This window comes from Porites lutea, chromosome 6 (genome assembly GCF_958299795.1).
Source record: "Porites lutea chromosome 6, jaPorLute2.1, whole genome shotgun sequence".
Taxonomy (NCBI): Eukaryota; Metazoa; Cnidaria; class Anthozoa; order Scleractinia; family Poritidae; genus Porites; species Porites lutea.
Window position 1 is genome coordinate 30507123 of NC_133206.1, and position 23001 is coordinate 30530123.

The 23001-nt window shown below is 39.6% G+C and overlaps 1 long non-coding RNA gene across 1 annotated transcript in view; it reads right to left on the reverse strand.

Moving 5' to 3' along the window:
• Positions 1 to 3403: 3403 nt before the first annotated feature.
• The window catches only part of LOC140940235 (uncharacterized), a 24833-nt gene continuing 5235 nt past the window's right edge, over positions 3404 to 23001 (reverse strand). Inside the window, exons 2-6 of the long non-coding RNA XR_012166317.1 lie at positions 11650 to 11694; positions 10766 to 10829; positions 5919 to 5998; positions 5053 to 5113; positions 3404 to 4173 (exon numbers count right to left, since the gene is read on the reverse strand). This is a non-coding gene — a long non-coding RNA (uncharacterized lncRNA). The remainder of the gene's footprint in view (positions 4174 to 5052; positions 5114 to 5918; positions 5999 to 10765; positions 10830 to 11649; positions 11695 to 23001) is intronic.

Genomic DNA, 23001 nt, shown 5'->3' on the forward strand with positions numbered 1-23001 from the left:
GTTTTAACTATTATTTCGCCTAGGTCTTACTCTTGAAACGAGTGAAATGTCTGTCGTTTTTGTTTTCACATCCATAACCACTCAACCTCATCCCCAGGTCTTTTCGGTTAACGGTGCATTAACCTACAAGAAGGCTACACTTTTGACGTCATCGGTTTATTAAACGCAAATTCTTCCAAATTTGGTCATCAGTAGCTGGTTATGGTGAATTATGCGTGTGCTTTTGGCCAATCATAATCGGGGAAATAATTTGAATGAATAATAATTAACAACAAGAGACTATAAAGGGGACAGAGAGGGCATCTCCCATATACACCCTATTCCATAGGTAATTCGTCTCGAGTTATTTTTAGAATCGGGATAAAGTTACCTCGCGCGAGGCGTGGATGTTTCGTGGAGGTTTCGCATGACCAAACGCCGTGCAAACATGTCGGGCGAGAGGCAATGAAAGCGTAAAAAGATCGAGAGCATTCCTGAATATTGAAGCGAAATGAGTCGGCGCTCAACTGGGAAAAAGGAATCGCTATACTCTTTGACAACCCGTGAAATCAGTTTAACTCGAAGTTGTCGTAACCCCAGTGCTTTAATAAAATGAGAAATTTCGCCGGTCTATTGAAACCGGTCGTTTGTACAATTTAGGGAGTTTAAGATCCAACGACGCGGACGACAACTATAACGTCAAAAAAACAATAGGTTTAATTAGCAAAACAATAACTTCCCACGTGCAACACACTTTTTTGTTCATTTCTTTCCCGTTTTTGCACGACTACGACGTGAAAATGCCTAATTTCGCGTTTTATAGAGGACGTAAATAAGCAACGACGAAATTTTATTTTTCTTTCTGAGCTTGAATACGGTCCCTTGAAATTCAGCTTTAGGAGGGTTCGCCTACAATTGACAAAGTAAGTGGGTAGGAATAATCGCTTTAAAGACTGAAAAAAATAAACATCAAACCAGAAATTGCTCTCTTCAAACTGTAAATTATAAATGATCCTGAGAGAATATTCAGTGTGTTAAGGATTTCCCTGCTCTACTGTTAGCTCTATACAAGAGAGGAAGGGCGATTCTTTTTTAATTTCGGTTTCGCTGACACAGCTTTCGCAGAAATCTCGCTGTAGTCGTTTTCGTCGACAAAAGGAATAGCAAAATCGCTCTCCGCGTCTTCCCCCATTTTGTTCTGCGTCATTTCGTGAAGGACGCGTGGCTCTCAGCGTGGGTCATCCACGCGGAACACATTCGCACTATGTGATTGGCTGTTGTCTAATCCCCCTTGAGATCTGTGGTGTTAAAAATAACTCGAGACGTTTTACCTATGGAATAGGGTGTATATGGGGGATGCCCTCTCTGTCCCCTTTATAGTCCCTTGTTAACAATTAATGAATGACGCTGAGTATCTTATGAAGAATTATGGAGATCGAGGAGGGTGTTATCCGTCGAGGCCGTATAACACACTCCGAGATCTCCATAATTCTTCATATGATACGAACGCCGAATTCAATAATTGTTTTATTATTCATTCAAAATAATTCCTAGTTTAAAAACATAGCTTAAACATGCTTACCTCCATCGATGTTAAGTTGATCTTCGATAGTACACGTTTAGGGTTATTCAGCTCCCCAAATATTCTCCAAATAGCAAATGTCGCTCTTCGAGTTGTCTTCTTGCTGTTCTTGTCATGTTTTTAACCATGATTTCGCCTAGGTCTTACTCTTGAAACGAGTGAAATGTCCGCCATTTTGTTGTCACGACCATAACAACTCAACCTCATCCCCAGGTCTTCTCGGTTAACGGTGTATTAACCTGCAAGAAGGCTGCACTTTTGACGTCATCGGTTCATTAAACGCAAATTCTTCCAAATTTGGTCATCAGTAGCAGGTTATGGTGAATTATGCGTGTGCTCTTGGCCCATTAGAATCGGGGAAATATTTTGAATGAATAATAAAAATGATTAAATCCGTCGGTACTCTAAATTGGACAATACACCTATGGAATACTTATAAGTTTTGAACAAGCTTTAATACACTCCTGGCGGTTTAACAACCACTTATGGGCGTATGAAAGGTGAAGTTTTTACAACAAAAATCTAAAAGATGAAAACATTTATAAATAACTTAACATATCAGAATATATATCACAGTAGTTATTAATAGAGTGATTTTACTTGAAACGTGAAACAGATATAACAACTAGTGCAAAATAGCGACAAATAAACAAAAGAAGACAATAGAATCAGTGCATAATAGTGCGTAGTATTCTACAAATGTACCACCTATTTCACGGGTTAAGTAAAATCACTCTAAAAGGTACACCTAATTACAATCATGGAGAGCTCATCACATAACATAGATCTAAGGTTTTAAGCCCATTACGCTTCACTTAACTCAGTTCTTTTCAGACGCTGATTTGATTTACAAAAGCCTTTTACAAAATATTATGTGCACTAAGCAAAGGAGGAATCGGGTTTACCTGGTCGATGTAAGAACCTGTGAACTTCACTTTGTTTCATTCGCACCTTTTGTTTTCCTAGGTTCTATTAATTGTGTTGACTTCTTTGCTTTCTGTTGAATTACATCAGCTGTGAGTTTTACAGTCTCTTACATCGAGGATGTGCTCAGGAATCTTAGACAAAAAAATGAACCTCACTGAAAGCAATAGAGAGGAGAAGTAGTTACGTCACGTTGCCATGGTAGCAAAATTTCTGGATGACAACCGAACCGAAAAACGTCTTTAAAACTGTTTCAGACTTCATCGATCTTGGTTACTTTCAATTAATTTGTCAAATGTTGGCTAACTTTTCTGGGGTTAAATCCGAAAGGACCGTATTTAAGTTAAGAAAAAGCAAAAAAAAAAGTGTTGTGTTCACCTAGTTTATAAAGCGGACGCGTGAAATTAGGAAGTTTTGCGTCGTAGTCGCATTACGTCGGCTAAGAAATGTACAAAAAAACGTGATGCACGTGCAAAGTTCTTGCCTTGCTACCTACACCTATTGCTTTTTGGCCGTTCTCTTTGCCGTCGTCGTTGCTTAAGCTCCATATTGTTTTAATCCAAAAATTGTGCTGCCATGGTAACATGACGTCTCTATTCTGCAATACCGTTTGTAAATCTAACCACAACATACACTTACGAAGCAATGGGTTAACCAGATTTGGCTTCTTTCCGGTAAGTTTATCCTCATGTATGATTTGTCCAAAAAATGCAACGAAGAGGTCGCTTTCGAGATAACTTTTTTGTTTGTTTCGTAGCCTAATTGTCAGATAGTCCAAGGTCGTGCGCTGGGTGTACGAGCGAGCGAAGAATCACCGGCTACGTGTTTTACGCCTACGTCTTAGTCTACGTGTTTCGTAGCCTAATTGTCAGACAGTCCAAGGTCGTGCGCTGGGTGTACGAGCGAGCGAAGAATCACCGGCTATGTGTTTTACGCCTACGTCTTAGTCTACGTGTTTCGTAGCCTAATTGTCAGACAGTCCAAGGTCGTGCGCTGGGTGTACGAGCGGGCAAAGAATCACCGGCTACGTGTTTCTGGAGGAAATGACGGCAGCCAATATCATCGACTTCTCGAAATACCAAAAGATACGTTACTAAGCAACTAAACACTCACGAATAAAACCGGTTCCTACTCGTCCACACCCGCTGTCTTGTATATTTATTTGGATGAGAATCGGGTGAAAATTCTAAGTGCTTCATCTAACTGGGAAGAAATCATGGGACGAACATATAACTACTTCGGTCTAACTATCAAGAGGAAAATTTACTATTTGATCGCTTCTAGCAAAAAATAAACACATCAACATAGAGTAACCAATATATTAACTGACAAATGTTCCACAAATATATATATTAGTAAATCTTACCATAATACTAAAACAATAAACGACTTCTTTAGATAATCTTCTTATATTAAAATTTCCTTCAAGCATTAAGCACACAAAGTTTGAGTTTGGCCGGCACTCAAATACAGGAACTACTTAGTTAGCTGGAGGAAAAGGTTGTTCTAATTGTCCCAAAAATCATATGCTGTGAACGATTCAAGTTCTTTCTTTTAATTCATAGGACATTAGCTGGATTCGCAAACAACTCCTCGGAATAAGGGTGGGGTTAGTTCCGTAGCAAGATAAACAGCAGCAACGTCAAGAAAAATAAACTCTCTGCCTGTTGATCAATGCCTTCATCCACCTGAAACGAAAAATAAAAGGAGAGATGAAAAAGGACACAAGTCCCCATTATTTACTAATAATTATTAATTTATTACTAGTAATTATTTATCAATTATTTTAGCATTGTTTATTAATAAAAGACTGTCACAACGAACAAGAGTTTCGGCCTCGATAGATTTTAACTGAGAAGGGCCTATACAGATATATTGTACTGCGTGAAAACAAAAAGTTAACCAGATCAGACGGCAAGCAATGGATGGACCATTTGAAAAGTGATTTTAAGGGGGGAAGGGGTGGTGGTGGTGGGGAAAAACAAAATAAAACTGCAAGAGAAAATGTCCCCCCCCCAAAAAAAGCCAAGTTAAACCCACATGGGGGGGGGGGGGGTACCCTCAGCCTGAACTAAAGAAGAGAAGAGAAATTTAGAAACCGATTAAAATCTCTTAAAACAAAAAAGTATATTAAGATATGTCACTTTGTAGCTTATAAACAGAGCTGAGTTCTTGAAGCAGATAATAAAAAATTCTGAGGTTTTTTTTGGAATAGATCTACATCAGACGTCTTTGAAGCCGTTCCCTAGCAATTTGCACTGCTTTTCAAGTCTGATTCTCATTAAAAAAAGGCGTGTGTTTCATGCATTAAACAATCTTTAAACAGACTCTGAGAAGATGGACAAACATGCTTTATGGATCACGCAACGCCCGCTGGGTTACTGGGTTTCGACCGAGAAATCTACCCATTTTATAAACTGGGCGTGCCTTGAAGCCTTTTGCCCTATACGTGTTGGTTGACTTGTCTTTATCCTCCGCCTGACTCAGTAGCTACCACAGTTCACAGGAGCAAACACGAATGACAGACTGACATATAAGTGTAAAAATAGCTACTCGAAAAGCCTTACTTGTCTCTCAGTATGGCTTTGACTGTGACCGTTCCCTGTTGACCATGCACTTCGCGTTCCACTGCAAAAAACAAATCGCTAGTTATTTCAAGAAAATCAGTGGGATACCGTATTTACCTTACCCCTTACGGGATTTTTGTCACTACTTTTAGACTAGGAGCTTATCAGAAGTACTGAGGCTCACCTAATTTTTTCTTTTTTATGAGGCTACTAATATCCAGTTAACATTGACAAAATAAATAAAAAGTTTAGCAATCTCAAACAATGGTGTCTGAATTAGAGGCTGGGGGCAAGGAGGAACGGCGCAATTTCAGTGTCACTTCGAGATCTGTGATAGCCGGTGGCAAAAGAAAAATATGCTCCTGCAAACTTAATTTGCGAAATATATCCTAAGCACTGTGCAAAAGTTCTATCAAAGAGGTTTTATTTGCAATGGTAACACCAAAGGAATTTGAGTGACAATGTGTTCAAAGCAGTACAACAAGGTCAACGTCCTAGCATCTCTCAGTAAAGTTCTTTGCGCGGGTTCATGATGGTAAAAAAAATATTCAAACTCTTAAAGCTCATCAGTATCTTATCTTTCATTGTTGTAGCTTCTGGAAATTTTAGTGTAACACTTGCATAATTATCCAATTGAAATAAGACAAGTTGTTCACGATGGAAACGGTTTAGCCTGCGTAGCAAGCGTTTCCGTTTGGTTTCAAAGCAAAGAAAGACCGAGGAACGGGATTTAAGGTTTTGACCGCGCGAAAAATGGACTCTCCTTCCTCGTTCTTTGCTCCGAAACTCCACGGAAACGCTAATGCTACGCAGGTTAGAAACGGGTGAAAGATGATAATGGCGATGATAATAAACGATCAACTTACTATACGACCAGACGAGGTTCAAGTGTTTCTTCAGTACACTGATGCACGGGTTTTCCGTTTTCTGTACATTACAATGCTTCCTACATAAAATTAAATATTAAATAAATTAAATCAAGAGCCATAATAGTCCTATTATGGCTCTTGATCAAATATATATATATATATATATATATATATATATATATATATATATCTTAATCACAAATGAAGACAGAAAACAGTTTCCTTTCAATCCACCTATATTTCGATCACATTCAGTGATCTTCTTCAGGGTGACTAACTAGCCGTTAACGTACAAAACTTTTAAATTGCTGAATTACGAAGGTAACGCGCGCGCATCACAACTGAAATGACTGTTATTTTAAACGTCTAACGGAAAATGTCATAGATGACACTATCATCTCCTGCGCGCGCCCGCGCGCGTCTTGCGGTTCTGGGCGTAAAAACCATCATCTTCATTAAGTCCTTGAGGGCGCAGCGTTCCCAATCTATACATCCACTGTCCCTCCTTCTTCCGCAACTCCCTCTCTCCCATGGCTCTGTCTATTAACTGTATAGTTAAATGGCTTAATCCTAAGTGTCCCGAACTATGAAAATGCTGGTAAAGAAAATCGTCATTCCTCTTATTTTCAGAAGACAACTTGAGATGGGCATTGATCCTGCTTCTATGATTATTGAACCTAGACCGAAAAGTAGTGGTAGTGGATCCAACATATTGAATGCCACATACCTTACAAGTAATAAGATAAACCACGTTTTTAGAGTTACAATTTAAGTTGTAATTAATACGGAATTCCTTCCCATTGGTTTTACTGCGGAAAGTTCTCCCCACACCCAGAAAAGTACAAATTTGGCACCGATTACTACCACACTTAAATGTTCCTGTTACCTCTTCCTTAGCGGCACTCCTAAACTTTGCTCGAACCAAGAAGTCGGAGAGGCATTTCGGTCTTCTGAAAGCAACCATTGGCACCTCTTTAATGGCATCCCGGCATCTCTGCGAAGAGTGAAGAACCGGATGTAGGTTCCTCAACATGCCTCCGATGTTAGGCAGACCCGGGTGGTACGTCACTGTGAAGGGAATCCTGGTATTTTCCTTTCTTGGTTTATCCCTCAATGCTTCATCTCTAGGTGTTTGTCTCGCTCTATCCACTTGTTGTTGTATGACATTCTTCTCATATCCCCTTTCTTCTAAAAAACTACACAAATCCCGCGCTCTGCTTTCAAAGAAAGTCTCCTTGGAACAAATCCTCCTCAAACGTAATGCTTGTGCATAGGGAATCCCTTTCTTGCAAGAGTTCGGATGACACGACACCCGGTGGAGATACTGATGGCTATCGGTGGGTTTGATGTAAACATCCGTCTCCAGTTTTCCCGATTCATTCACGACTTTAACATCTAAGAATTCAACTTCTTGATAGGACCATTTTGATGTAAACTTGATCGTTCTATGCGCACCATTTAGATAATTAATAAAATCTTTAAGACTTTCCTCCCCTGCTGTCCAAATTATAAAAATATCATCAATATACCGCCACCAAGTATGGGGTTTTATTAAAGCGTTTGAAATCAACTGTCTTTCTAGTTTGTCCATAAAAATGTTAGCATACGACGGTGCCATCCGAGTCCCTATCGCAGTGCCTAGTTTCTGGACAAAATGCCGCTCATCAAATTCAAAATTATTGTTTTTAAGAACTATTTCTGTAAACTCTACCAAGTCGTTCTTGAGATCCCCTAGTTTCCTCCCATTCTCCACATTGGAATCCCATGTTAAGGCCATTTAAGGCCTATAGTTCCGACCATTAATTCTTACATAAAGGACACTAACGATTTTTTAAGAAAACTCAAGAACATCGACACTGTACCAGAGGGGGCGATACTATGTACAGTCGACGTTGTGGGGTTATATCCCCACATACCACACGATGAGGGGATAGAGGCGGTGAAAGAGGCGTTGTTAACATGGGATTCCAATGTGGAGAATGGGAGGAAACTAGGGGATCTCAAGAACGACTTGGTAGAGTTTACAGAAATAGTTCTTAAAAACAATAATTTTGAATTTGATGAGCGGCATTTTGTCCAGAAACTAGGCACTGCGATAGGGACTCGGATGGCACCGTCGTATGCTAACATTTTTATGGACAAACTAGAAAGACAGTTGATTTCAAACGCTTTAATAAAACCCCATACTTGGTGGCGGTATATTGATGATATTTTTATAATTTGGACAGCAGGGGAGGAAAGTCTTAAAGATTTTATTAATTATCTAAATGGTGCGCATAGAACGATCAAGTTTACATCAAAATGGTCCTATCAAGAAGTTGAATTCTTAGATGTTAAAGTCGTGAATGAATCGGGAAAACTGGAGACGGATGTTTACATCAAACCCACCGATAGCCATCAGTATCTCCACCGGGTGTCGTGTCATCCGAACTCTTGCAAGAAAGGGATTCCCTATGCACAAGCATTACGTTTGAGGAGGATTTGTTCCAAGGAGACTTTCTTTGAAAGCAGAGCGCGGGATTTGTGTAGTTTTTTAGAAGAAAGGGGATATGAGAAGAATGTCATACAACAACAAGTGGATAGAGCGAGACAAACACCTAGAGATGAAGCATTGAGGGATAAACCAAGAAAGGAAAATACCAGGATTCCCTTCACAGTGACGTACCACCCGGGTCTGCCTAACATCGGAGGCATGTTGAGGAACCTACATCCGGTTCTTCACTCTTCGCAGAGATGCCGGGATGCCATTAAAGAGGTGCCAATGGTTGCTTTCAGAAGACCGAAATGCCTCTCCGACTTCTTGGTTCGAGCAAAGTTTAGGAGTGCCGCTAAGGAAGAGGTAACAGGAACATTTAAGTGTGGTAGTAATCGGTGCCAAATTTGTACTTTTCTGGGTGTGGGGAGAACTTTCCGCAGTAAAACCAATGGGAAGGAATTCCGTATTAATTACAACTTAAATTGTAACTCTAAAAACGTGGTTTATCTTATTACTTGTAAGGTATGTGGCATTCAATATGTTGGATCCACTACCACTACTTTTCGGTCTAGGTTCAATAATCATAGAAGCAGGATCAATGCCCATCTCAAGTTGTCTTCTGAAAATAAGAGGAATGACGATTTTCTTTACCAGCATTTTCATAGTTCGGGACACTTAGGATTAAGCCATTTAACTATACAGTTAATAGACAGAGCCATGGGAGAGAGGGAGTTGCGGAAGAAGGAGGGACAGTGGATGTATAGATTGGGAACGCTGCGCCCTCAAGGACTTAATGAAGATGATGGTTTTTACGCCCAGAACCGCAAGACGCGCGCGGGCGCGCGCAGGAGATGATAGTGTCATCTATGACATTTTCCGTTAGACGTTTAAAATAACAGTCATTTCAGTTGTGATGCGCGCGCGTTACCTTCGTAATTCAGCAATTTAAAAGTTTTGTACGTTAACGGCTAGTTAGTCACCCTGAAGAAGATCACTGAATGTGATCGAAATATAGGTGGATTGAAAGGAAACTGTTTTCTGTCTTCATTTGTGATTAAGATATATTTGTGTTTATGAGGACGGGGGAGAGAGATGCTTGGGACAATTTTATATATATATATATATATATATATATATATATAGCCGAATTTTTGAAAACATACCTCAAAATGGACCAGAATATTCGCACAGAAAGCTGGCGATCGCCAGCTTTCTGGTCACTGCGGTGCGAAAAAACATAGGGGGCTTGCTGTCCTGGTTGGTCTCATTGACAAGTTCAGTCCCTGAGCTAACTCGCCATGGGTTGGAAAGGGGCCTCCATGTCAATCCCTAGGGGGGTAGGGTGCTGAAAAAGCGTTGTACCTTCCGTTAGTCCTGGTCTGGGAGAGTCAGTGCACTGCTCATGTCTGCCTTTGGTTTGTCATGTCAAATTCTTGTAACGTTTGAGGCCCATTGGCCAATGAAAGCATTCCCCTTAAGCACGTGCTAGGCTGGGGGGGTGGAGGAAGTCAGGGGGGGTGATTTAACCTTGAATTTCTCTGCTTAGAACTTGCTTAAGTCTCAAGCGTCCTCCGTCATTCAGGGCCTTTAAGCAGCTAGAGTGTATGGACAAGTCCAGAGTGTCTTTTTGATGGACTGGAATGTTTCTTTTGCTAATCAGGAACCAAGAAGAGAGTCAACTTAAGAGAACCATGGGTAAGAGCTGAGTGTCTTGGCCATATTTACTTTAGTTGAGTCAGTTTAAGGTGTGTGGGCTGCTGGTGTCCGATGGTACGGTTTTCATAAATCCGGCTAGATATATATATATATATATATATATATATGAAATATCAAACTCTTAGGGACGTAAACTGATTTATTTTATTTCGTAATGTTTAATAAATGAGTAGGAACTCAGTTGTTTCTAAATTAAAAGACTAGAGCCAATTGAGATGAACTTGACATTTTACTGATTTCAGAAAGTAATAAAAACATATCGTTAAATACAAAACCGTTGAGTCGTGACATTTACCTTAAATTTACTTTATCAGTATTTCCTTACAATTATACGAGATCGTTGTATTTAAAATAAGCTACTTAGCTAGAGTTCTCAAGAAGTGATTTATTAATTTCTTAAAACATCATCACACATCTACTTTGTATCCAAAATTACCTAGGCCTGCTTTTGATGGCCAAAAAATTGTTTTCGGTGACCGAGATACAAAGTATCCCTTATCCCTGATGCTACTAACTGATTCCATGAGCCGTTTAGCTGGCTGTCAATTTTCTAATTGTTTTACAACGTCTCATTCTATTTTGTCCCGAATGCCATTAGATGAAATTGCTAACGTCAGTGAAATGCTTTTTGCTTTCATTGCTGAATACTTACTTCGACCGGAAACAGCTTTTGGGGGTAGTTTTCAGATTCCTCTGCCGTATCGTCCGGTTGTAATCTTCGAAACAAAAAAATAAATCAAAGCTTTATAAGAGAAAAGAAGAAAATAACTATTAACAATTAACTACAACAACGACGTATGAAAGCCACGCTAAGGGCAGAGGTTACACCGTATTGGGGGAGGGGCGCACTCCCCTATTTGGCCTAAACAGGTATGTAACGCTGAACAGGGCATGGTTTTCGAGGTCCTGAATCTTAAACATGGTATACAATTTCACTATTTAGCTTCCTGAACAGTGTCTTTTTTGGGCCGAAAGCCTGTAAAAGAGTGTAAAGGTTATCGATGAGCGGGCTACATTTGTGGTAACAACGATTGTTTTTTTTCCAACAAATCTAATTCCATGATAGTAGTTTTAAAAAAAGATTAATTCTGTATGCGAAACGAAATGAGATAAGGTCACGGCTGAAAGGTCTCGCTAAAACACCTTGACCAGACTCTATTGATTGCCTCGGCAGCGCGAGACACGCGTAACGGGGTAGGCGTGGAAAGAACGTACTTTTTCAGTGTATTCCCCCGCCAAATCACGCCTGTAATGCCGGTTAACACGAAAGAACTTCAAGTGGAATGTTAGATGTATGTTCCGGACCAACTGCACATGTCTACGTTCTTATAGCCGACAAAATTAGAAAAATCAGATTCTTCCGCTAGAAAAAGAGAAGTATGGTGTCTTGCTAAAGTTTCCAACAAGGTTCGACTGTAACAAAATTCGAGGACAGAACCTCGAGGATACTCGCACAGATGTAAAAATATGAGGAATCGACAGTGTCTTCAAGAAATAACAGGCGAAATTTACATAAATCTTAAGTATATTCCCTACCGTGTGAAGCTGTCCTGGATCCATGAGCTAATGTTAAAGGGTGGGCTATAATATACGGAGAAAAAGGAATCAGTTGTATCAAAAGAATTGTCGGTAAGGTAATGTAGTACTGTGAAGTGACCACACCTATCTACGACTGTAAGTAAAAAAGTACCATAAGATACACTTGTATTTGTGTCTAGGATTTACAGGCGACGTAACCAATCAGAGCAGAAGCCTTTCGTCGCAGAGAGAGGTATCTGTCCAGGTGGTGCCAGACGTTTGGGACATACGACACGTATGCAAGGATGGGGTCTGTATAATGTAATGGGATTCAAATTTTTATACAGCTGAAGCTAGCCAGTTTTACTGGCAACGCTTAATATGGAGACTTTGGTATTACCTACGGTTCCTTCATCCCTAAGGAAATCCTTTAGATCACCTATAAATTCAACCCGCTGTTAAATACTGACACTCCGACTCGTTAATAAGGACACTTTTTTTTCCTATCAGAACTTTGTCAAAAAACAAAGTTTTCTCGACTTTTTCACGGCCATGAAATGCCCCTTTGGCCTTTCTAAAGCCCGAAATGACAGATTTCCGTACCATTTCATGTAGTTCAACTACTGAAATCCCTACCCTTTCACATACCTGAGGCCCTAAAAAAAGGTGCCCTTTCGGGCGGAGCCTTCCCGTATAGGCCATTATAAAGACTCACCCCTTAGCCCCGGGGAAACGGAGTTGCACGTTCAATCACGTACTCCTCATGTGTGGTTTATTTTGGTTTGTATTTACCAACCAAATTGAATAAATATGTCATACCCAATATGTAATCACCGGTAACCTCTCTGCTCCTGTACGTGCCGTTTGAGTAAAAAGGTGGCTGACAAGTATGAGCGAGGTTACGAGACATATTAATGGTAATATGCCATTCAAAGTGGTGATAATAAAAATTGATTGTTCAAATCGTGTCACAATAGATCTACCTAGTTTTAAAACCTGAGTTTGTTACAGTAATTTCCTACAGCGTTGCTTTTAATAATAGTTAAGATCGGATCGCGTTCCACCTATAAATAATATGAAAGTATTTGGCCCTTGGACAGATTTTTGAAATTCGTTACTCATTGTTGCTATTTTTATATGTATCGAAAGCGTACTTCGGCTCTGCTTTTAAAATCCCCTTCAAACATCTCCGGTACTTATAAAATGCTCAGCCTGGTGACTCCCGGTTTCTCTTTTCTTAGGCAGCTACCTTTATCGCGAACTGTCATTGGATTCACGATTCAGTAGATTAAAGACCAAAGAAATGCCCATACCCTGACAGACAATACGAAAGGAGCTGCATTAAACATCATCGAGCTTCTGCATGCCACAAAACAAAATTGTCTCACCGAAATTTATGTTAACTCCCGGGCTTTGGAGGGACGTATACCTAAGTTACTTGAGATGGTGTACAACTAAAGCAAAATTTAGTAGGGAGCTACGATGATGGCAACGACAACGGCCAAAAACGCAGCAAAACAACAGCTTTGCACGTGCATCACACTTTTTTGTACATTTCTTTGCCGTCCTCCGACGTGATATGACCAAAGTTTAAGTCGACTTGAGAACGGGAACGACAAGGCGATAAATTTAAGCATCTAAGCGCGGTCTCCGCTCGTCAGTCCCCCCCCCCCCCCCCCCCCCCAAAAAAAAAAAAAAAAAAACTAGTTTGAACCTAATTTCCCCACTTTCGGGTAACTGTTTTACTTGGTATAAGGCGGAAAACGTTTAGAAGGTGCAAAGTCGATTTCCCAGCGACGTTCCCATTGGCGTCTCCGTCATCGGATCGTGAGGTCTCTATAAATATCAAGACTTGCCCTATTTGTAACGCCTACCGCGTGACACATCCCCTACGTAAGATTTAAAGAACTGACGTGCTGTTTTCAAATAACTTGCTAAGTAAGCAGTCCCCGTAGTACTCCCTCAAGACGTTTTCGGTGGCAAAACTGAAAAAGCTAGTAAAACTCAAATTGTCAAGACTTCTCTTTCAGATTTAGACCTAGAATATGGGTCTGAACCAAACACAGTACTTGCAAAACGAGACATATTAATGTTACGGGTTAGTAACATCAACATAACAATCGCTCATTTCCATATAATTAAGAATTCAGGAAAACAACTAACAACGTGCTTTTCGTACTAGTTGTATGCTCTAGGGGATTAGTTAGAACAGCCGAGATCAGATTCTCTTTTTCTTCGGTGATGGATACACTTACAGGTTATTTATGTAGAATCCATTTGCAGCTCAAATTAAAAAATAATTCTTTGTTTGAATCTAGACAACGCAGCCTTGGCCACTACATAACTATAGCATCTAAACTCAGACATTATGTGGAAGAACTAAGAAAAAACGTTGAATTTTAGAATTCGACATTTAGTTACCCTGAGGTGCTACCAGAAATTTATTTAAAGAAGACTAAGTATCTCTCTTAGCTATATATCACTACTAAGTCTAACATGCTTTGAAAAAGGCAGATTTACATAAACGCTGTGACTATTTTTAGCCACAGCGATAAATAAAAGCGACAGAAGTACTCGATTACACGCTAAGCTTCAACTTGCAGATTTGTAACGCTCTTTAGACATTGATATATATTTATAGGGTATTTCCTACATGTAGTAATTAAGGTAACACAACGTGTTTCACAACAGTCAAAACAAAGAATTACCTCTATAAATAGCTTCTGATTTCTAACGTATGTTTTGATACATCCCTATATCAAAAATTTAAAATTTAAGTTCCACTCAGACTGCACTAAACTTTTTGGGTGCGCCGAAGTTTCTGCTTGCGTATTAAACCGCTATGTTGAGTTCCAAAGGAGTCAATAGTCTGTGCGTTGCGTGAAAAATTTTTGCGAACCACAAATTCTGCCTCAAATGTAAGGAAATACAATGTATGTATTACCGCAGTCAACGGGAAAATTAGACGATATTTTTATGTTCAAATGCCGAGGGATCAGAAAATTACATATTCTGGCTGGCATTTCCATAGGAGCTTTAGTATAAATACTGGTCTTGGTGCAAGTCTTACTATTAAAGCAGACCTGACTTTATAGTCAAATGTCTACTTCCCAATACTCGCATGTGTCGCCGTATTAACATTGATGTATTACCATAAACATACTGATCATACATTACCTTATAGGCGATCACTGAGACACAGTTGTAGCTAAAACGTTTTCCTCGAAAACACTCTAAATAGTTGGAGGTAATATAATTATAGACATGCACTCCTATCGATGGACGAAAAGTACTGATAGATACTCATAGTTTTCATATTTGAGTATTCTACCGTCACGTGACTGTTTCAAACAAGGAAGAGCTTTCCTGTACATCAAAATATTGGCTTCACTCTATAACCCAGGGGAAAAAAAACGGTGAAGGAGGTTTGAAGTCACTATGAACTTTGTGTTCATTTTAATATCCACTTGAATTTATCTTTACCAATGTATAAATCAATATCTCGCAGCACTTTTTAAAATACATCATATCTGATAGTTTTTTTTAGAGCTGAAGTTTCTTCCCCTCAGTCTGATGTTATAGCAGTACTAACTTGTATGTTTTCAGTTTTTCTACGGTAGGTACCTCACATGAGTAATAACGAATGGCAACAGAAGCTCGCGAAATGTCACGTTGCATAAAGTCTATACAACCTTTCCAAACAAAAACATTCTTTGTAATGGTAAATTGGACTTCGTGTGATACAATTCAGATCAATTCAGGGAGTAATCGGGTGAGTAATGAAATTAATCACCTGATTACCCTTCAATCAGTGTACGACACGAAGTCCTGTTACTAATTAATTCTGTCAAAGACAAACAATAAAATGCGAGAATCTCAGTATTGGAATAACGGTACACAGTTCTTACATCGTCCAAAGCGATACCATCTATCAGAGGCTTTTTCAGCAACTGTCTCGTTTTCTTTACTTTCAAGACTTTCTAAAGGTGTTTAACACGTTGTCAAAGTGTGAACAAAAAATACCTGAATACGAGTCACTGGACCAGTTTATTTCGTCCATATTTCCATTCAAATTGAAGTTGGACAGCGTGCTCACTTTTTCAATTTATTTTGATTGCTTATCATGGGCTATGTATTTAACTCTCATTGGCTAATAACATTTGCTACTTGATTTTTGTTGAAACGCATTGGTATGTTTTGGTCTTTTACAAAAAAAAGATCAGTTAAAACGTGGGTGAAGTTTGGTGGATAATTACCGTATTTATTCGAATAAGCGCTCAACCTCGAATAAGCACCCACCTCGAATAAGCGCCCATCCTAAAGGCAGAAAAAGTTAATAAGCGCCCACCCCCTCCTCCTCCCAAGCAAACTCAAATAAGCGCTCACCCCCACCCCATCCACTTGAGTGAATAAATTCCAATAAGAGACTTCCCCGAGGACGGAGTTTTCTTTAGAGTATTTTACAGAAACCTTGCTTTGTTACTTCTTCGCGTTTTGTTATTAGCATTTATTGTTTTGCTGCAAAATAAACATACTTCACTTGCTGAAAATGGTGAAAAATTAATAAGCGCCCAGCCTCCAAAAAGCGCCCACTCTCAAGGTCCAAACATTTAATAAGCGCCCAGGGCGGTTAGTCGAATAAATACGGTATATCAAACATAATTATTGTCACGCTTGTCACACAAGGTTTGCCGTCTTCTTTATTCTTCCGTCCTATTGCGTATATTCACTAATTTTAAGAGGACACCCCCGACCTTGAAGCCCTGTCCGCTTTTAACTTTCATGTAAAGCGAACAGTAGGCTCCAGGGTCCCGTGGAGAATATCCCAGACGGTTATTCAGGATGATTTAAAAACAGAACAAAACAAAGCAAAACAAAAACAAACAAACAAAAAAACATTCGCAGTTAGATCCCTGTTAGGGCAGACTGGGAAAATTTTATTCCCGTGCATGAATAATTTTTCTTCCAAGCCTTGTACGTCATTATAAAAACTAAGGCTATTTCTTAGGAGTATGGTTAATATTTAGAATTATTATATTATTAATATTATTCTTCTACTAATTTCTAATGACCCCGTCCTTGAAAATGTGCAGCATAAGGTCACTGAATTAAATCCGTACCGCTACGCTTACCCTAGCCTGCGAAGCGCAGACGCATTTCCGGTCGTCGCTTCTCTCCCTCCGAAAAATAGCTATTTTTCGGAGGGAGGGAAGCGACGACCGGAAATGCGTCTGCGCTTCGCAGGCTACGCTTACCCTGGTATCACTGAAGTGTGCAAACCTTGGTCATGGTTATGATTTTCACCACCGTCACACACGATAGTATGGAGAAAATGATCCTACATCTAGAAAAATGCCACCTTAACATCAACGTGCAAGACAAGTAAGTGCATGACAATTCAAGGATAAATTAAGAGTTGACATGCAGGGGTTGAGAATTATTTCGTATTATCACGCAAGTTCTAGGTACCCTTCAAGTGCCAAAAGTGATCAACATCAATTTTCTCCTGACAACATCAATATGTAATTAAGAGAAAAGGGCTTGAGAATTAATTAATGAGAATTACTTCATCGAATTCTCTCAACTGAGTCTTTATAGAGAATTTGTATGTTGAAATCGTATGATGTGTTCTTAGACATTGTTGAGAGTGGGCTACTATGTTTTCCGAAGACACAGGTTGCGACAAAAACTGAACCATATTATCTCCTCAGTTTTGAAGAGAAACTTCTTTTGGTTTGTTTTAATATATCGAACATCTAAGCAGTTGCCTTTGTGAACAACTCGGGTTGTGTAAGAGCACTTGTGACCGAACCCAGACTTTCTGCGAGAAGCAGATATTTCAAAATGGAATAATTTAGTACCACAATCTGATCGAGCAACCATAACGTGCAGGCCTCGACACATAACTCTACGTTTGGTCATATGACGCAGCTAAAAGTCGCTTAACGATTGAAATGCTTTTATTTCTTAACAAACAAATAGGCCGTCTCTCTTGAAATATTCACACAGAAATTCATGTTCGACTGTGCTGTATTAACACAAGCTGGACAATAGTGAGCTTAAGATCCGACGACGGCGAGATTCTACGACGGCAGACTTGGTCGAGGGGACTTGGAGTGAGGTCGTCGTCGCAATGGAGCGAAAAATAGCATTAAGAAAGCTCTCGCGACGGCGGGCTGTTGTAGCGCCTTTTCCTGTTGAAGTTTAGAAATAAATACAAGAGTGATGACTACTTTTAGAAAGGTTCGTGAATTGTTACTGACAAGTTTCGATGATGGCGACATTTCAGAAGATGAATTTTTACTGTTGTATGATGTCAACAGAAATAAAAATCCGAATTTTCCCTACCAGAATTACGAACATTTTGACCTCGAGAGGCCTGAAGAAAAGATGAGTGACATAATCCATTGGACCTCAATTTAATGCCAAAACAAGTCTACGATATCATAATTGTTAATAAACACATCAATAAACACAAGAAAAAACTTGTAAAACTTACTGGGTTGCTTTCTTTGTCGAGTTGACCGAGTCCATGGCGATTAACGAGTCAAACTGTTTAGAGAGGGCAAACAAATTTAATTTAAATACCGTGTTCAAATCGTTTAAGTCGCTCAGAAATTCGACAAAAATGGTCTACTGAGAATAAACTGTTAACAGTGCTAAAGAATTTCGCTCAAAATGTGTTTAAATGGCATTATTTTGATCAAGTTTACTCACGTTTTACACGCGACGGCAAAATGGCCTTCTTCACGTTACAGATAAGGCCGCTACGGCGGGAAACTTCGAAACGACGGCAGCCGGAAGTCTTTCTAGCAGTAATTTCACTTCCGCTCGCCGTCACAGACGTCTACCGTCGTCGGATCTTAAGCAGGCTAATAGCAAAACAGACGGCAGATATTCGGCCTGAAACGCTGATGTCATCAAAGCAATGAATTAGGAAATTCTTGCTACAAATCGTATTCACCGACCATGTCAACAACACCAAACGTGTTCAGAGCGTGTAAAAAGGGTAACGACTAGAATTACTTGAGTGCCGCGCTGTTAGCGACAGACTAAACTGAAACAACAGTTTTCTTGCTTTATTTTGTATTTCAAACCGAAAGGAGAAATGAACGATTGGGTGACTCTACTTATAAATTTCTCTCGCTTCATGATTGGAGGAGCTGAATTAGTAAATTCTTGGTTTGACGGAACGGTTATTTTTGGTCGAGTAGAACACACCAGTATCAAATTATCTCAGGCTACTTCAAACATGGCCACGGGACTTCCAGTGGACGAAAGGCTTCTTTCCATGCACCGACAGAGATGGGACCTTTCAGTAGATGAGAGTCGTTTGGCGCGTAACTTTTACAAATTAATCTCAGCAAAGACAGAGATGGCCACGACCTTTTGGTAGATTAGAAGCTTTTCAAACGATAAACGTACAAGTTAAACTTGACAACAAGACAGACGGCCAAGAGCTCAGAGTGGGTGAGCGGTTTTTGGTGCGTAATGACTTTGGTATGTTTGGCTGCCGACTCTGGAAGAAGAACCTTAACAATTTGAGAGGGAAAATAAAACTTACAGTGATAAGAAACTTTTCAAGTGACACTGAAACGCAATACAGCTTTTTTGAAAGAATAACTTCCTCGTTTCTTTATGCGCGCGAGTTTACGCGTGGTGGCTAGATGCCAAGTAAAACAGGTGTTAAGTCTAACTGCACGCTGATGTTTCGCTGACATGCGCTACAAAGAAGCCGCTTCGTAAGCAGCAGAAATCAAAAAGGTAAGGGAACAGCTCTTTTCTCGCTTTCCTATGTGCTATCCACATTGTTTTGTTTTTAGTTCACACAAGAACGCTTTCTAGGTATGTAAAAAACTAAAAGAACACATGGTTTTCAGAGAGAAATCATTGCTCCAACAATTCAACTACCCTAAAGTGTCGACGTGAACCATGGCGGACGGACGTGAACCTTCTGGTCCCGTTTTGACGAAAGATACCGAGTCTTACCAGCTTAACCTTAAATGGTGCGAATTACAATCCCTTAAGCTAAACGGGGAACGATTAACGTGGACGAATAACCTTGAATCGTTAAAGAATTTTGTGGAAAATGGCTTGAAACTACAAGGAAAGTGGTCGTCGCCCGGAGGAAACGTAAAGCAATTCAAAAGTTCTAACAATAATCTTGTCATCAACTGGTATAATAAGAAACAGCTAACCCTTTGTTTCCAAGGTCGAGATGGTCCCTCCTTAAAGGACAAGTTGGTCAAGTTTATTCAAAATAAACAGGGAACAGAAGCTGATACGCCTGTCTCGTATGCTTCAACAACCGAGCAAGAAATTCCGCCTTCGCAAGAAGCCAATGGCATCTGCAGTAATCGACTAGCTTCGGCCGCCGACGCCGAACTTGAGAACAGTATTCAAGAGCGATCGAACTCGGTTATCAGTGCTGATATTGAGGGCTTAAAACTGGATTTACTAATTCTTCAGAAAAAGGTTGAAGCAAATACAAGCCTTCTGTCGACGAAATGCAAATTACAAGAAACCGCTTTTAGCGCCGAGCTCCTCGATTACAAAGAGAGGTATGAGAAGGTGTTATCGACATTATCTAAAAAAGATAATGAAATTGAGGTGTTGGAGGAAAAGTGTTTTTCCTATGAGAGCCAAGTTTTGTCCTTGCAACAAGAAAATGATTCTCTTAAGCTGGCAATGAAGATCATTATGCAAGAAAGAAGCGAGGGCGAATGCCGCCAACAAAAGATATGTGATTGTTGGTCCCAAGTGGGCACACTTGGGAAAAGTGTGAATGATAAACATATCCAACGGCCGTTGGCGGCCTGCAATATAGTAACTCAGAACAGATTTGAGCCCCTTAGAAGTGAGGTACAATTCCAAGTGAGAAATGAGGACAACTATACTGCAAATAACGAAGAAAGTCGCCAACAACAGCAACAGCAACATTCACATGTTGATTCATCTGAAGCGAGCCGGGCATTTGATTCAATTCCAACTAGTCATAACCGCTATCAGGCCTTACTTGTCTCTTCTCCTTCGAGTCAAGTATCCTCTGAGATGCCACTGCATCAGTCTGGAGCGCACGCAAATACCTCTCGAGTTAGTGCAAATAACTCCAAAAGCGGTGAAGTCGGAAAGACAAGACCCATAGTGCTTATTGGTGACTCAATGATAAAACACATTGATCCAAAAAAGCTTTCGCAAAGACATGTACATAAATTCTCATATCCCGGGAAAACCACTGCTGAAATAGCTGAAGCTGTTGACAACATCGCTGTTGCATCCGCGGATCCTTCTCACGTCATCATCCATACTGGCACCAACAATCTTCCGTCGGAGTCTGCCGATTCATGTGTCGCCGATATCAAGAGCCTTGTATTGAAGGTGAAGAGCAAGTTTCCTAACTCAAGCATTGGTCTCTCGGGTATAGTCTACAGAGAAGATATCAACGTCGATGCTAAACGCATTGAAGTTAATGAGAGGGTCAAGCTCACAGCAGTAGATAATAACTTTACTTATATTGATAATTCGGTTATTGACGCCTCAGCATTAAATGGTAGTAGACTTCATCTGAATGCCAAAGGTTCGTCATTGCTGGCCGTGCAATTTATTAAGTTTTTAAGATCTGGTTCTGGCAAGTATAATCAGTCTCTTAAGGGTTTTCAGTCCTCAGCTATCCAACAACTGGTAAAGCTTCTGATGGAACTGGGAAACCTTCCCTCTCCAGCTCGCAACAGGAGACGCCCACGCTAGCTTCTCAACCGAGTGACGTATCATCAGGTATTCCTAATCAAAACGTTGATTCATTTGAAAGTACAATTCTCTCTGATTTTCTTCCTTCTGGTCGTGGTTTTAAAATTGCAGGTTTAAACATTAATAGTCTTACAAAGCATATTGATGAACTAAGAATTCTCCTTGCCGATCGCTCCATTGATATTCTCTCAATTAATGAAACTAAACTTGATGACTCTATCAATAGTTGTGAGGTCCAAATACCAGGCTATGAATTTATTCGTCGTGATAGAAACAGACAAGGAGGAGGAGTAGGTTTTTATATAAAAACCTCGATTAATTTTGGAGTTCGCTCTGATTTGAATGCACCCAGTCTTGAAAATTTATGTATAGAGATTCGGAAACCAAACTCCAGGCCATTTCTGATAGCCACTTGGTACAGACCTCCTTGCTCCTCAATTGATTTATTTTTACCTTACGAATCATTTCTTGAGAAATTAGATTCCCTCGGCCTAGAATATTATCTGCTAGGTGATTTAAACTGTAACCTGGCCTCTGCACAATATGATTTAAATACTCGACGCTTATGTGAAATTTCTGATTTATTTGGGCTTCAACAGCTTATAACTGAACCTACTCGCATAACGGAATCCTCTTCAACATTAATTGATTTAATTTATACAAACTATACTGACAGGGTAGTCTGTTCCGGAGTCTCTCATATTGGTATCAGCGATCATAGCCTTATTTACGTTTATAGGAAATTATCTCTCACTTTTCCTTCAAAAGGGCACTCAACCATTTCTTATAGAAATTTCCAAAATTTTAATAGAGAGAGTTTTCGGAACGATATCGCCCAGCAAGACTGGTCCTGTAATGTTTCTGAAGATCCAAATGTTTTGTGGACTAACTGGAAAACGAAGTTTTTGGATATTGTTAATATTCATGCGCCACTCCGAACTAGACGTACTAGAACAAATAAAGCACCCTGGATCAATTCAGAATTAAAGAAAGGCATGCGTGATCGTGATGCTGCCAAAAGAAAAGCAATTACATCGAATGATCCACACGATTGGAAAAGGTACAAAAAGTTGCGAAATATAATAAACAATGACATCAAAATTTCTAAAGCATCTTATTATTCTAATGCATTTATTCAATCTAAGGGTAATCCTCGAAAAACGTGGCAAACCTTTAATGAGCTTACATCCCGTCGTGTGAATAATACAACGGTGAAGGAACTGAAATTGAATGATACCATTATCTCTAATTCTAGTGAGCTTTCTGATGCTTTTAATGACCATTTTTCAACAATTGGGCCCAGACTTGCTAATGAAATACCTCTAACTGCTGAAAATAATCCAAGTTATATCAATAATATAAAGGTAAATAACAACAATTTCAGCTTCTCCTCGACTAACTGCAGCATTGTTTTCTCACATCTAAACAAATTATGTAGATCTAAAGCAACTGGTCTTGATAATATTTCTGCTAAAATTGTACGTGAATGTGCTGATCTTATTTCAGTTTCACTATGTGATCTCTTTAATAAATCTTTAGTCTCTGGTATATTTCCTGATGATTGGAAATGTGCTAGAGTTACTCCGTTGTTCAAGGAAGGTGAGCCATCTGATCTGAATAATT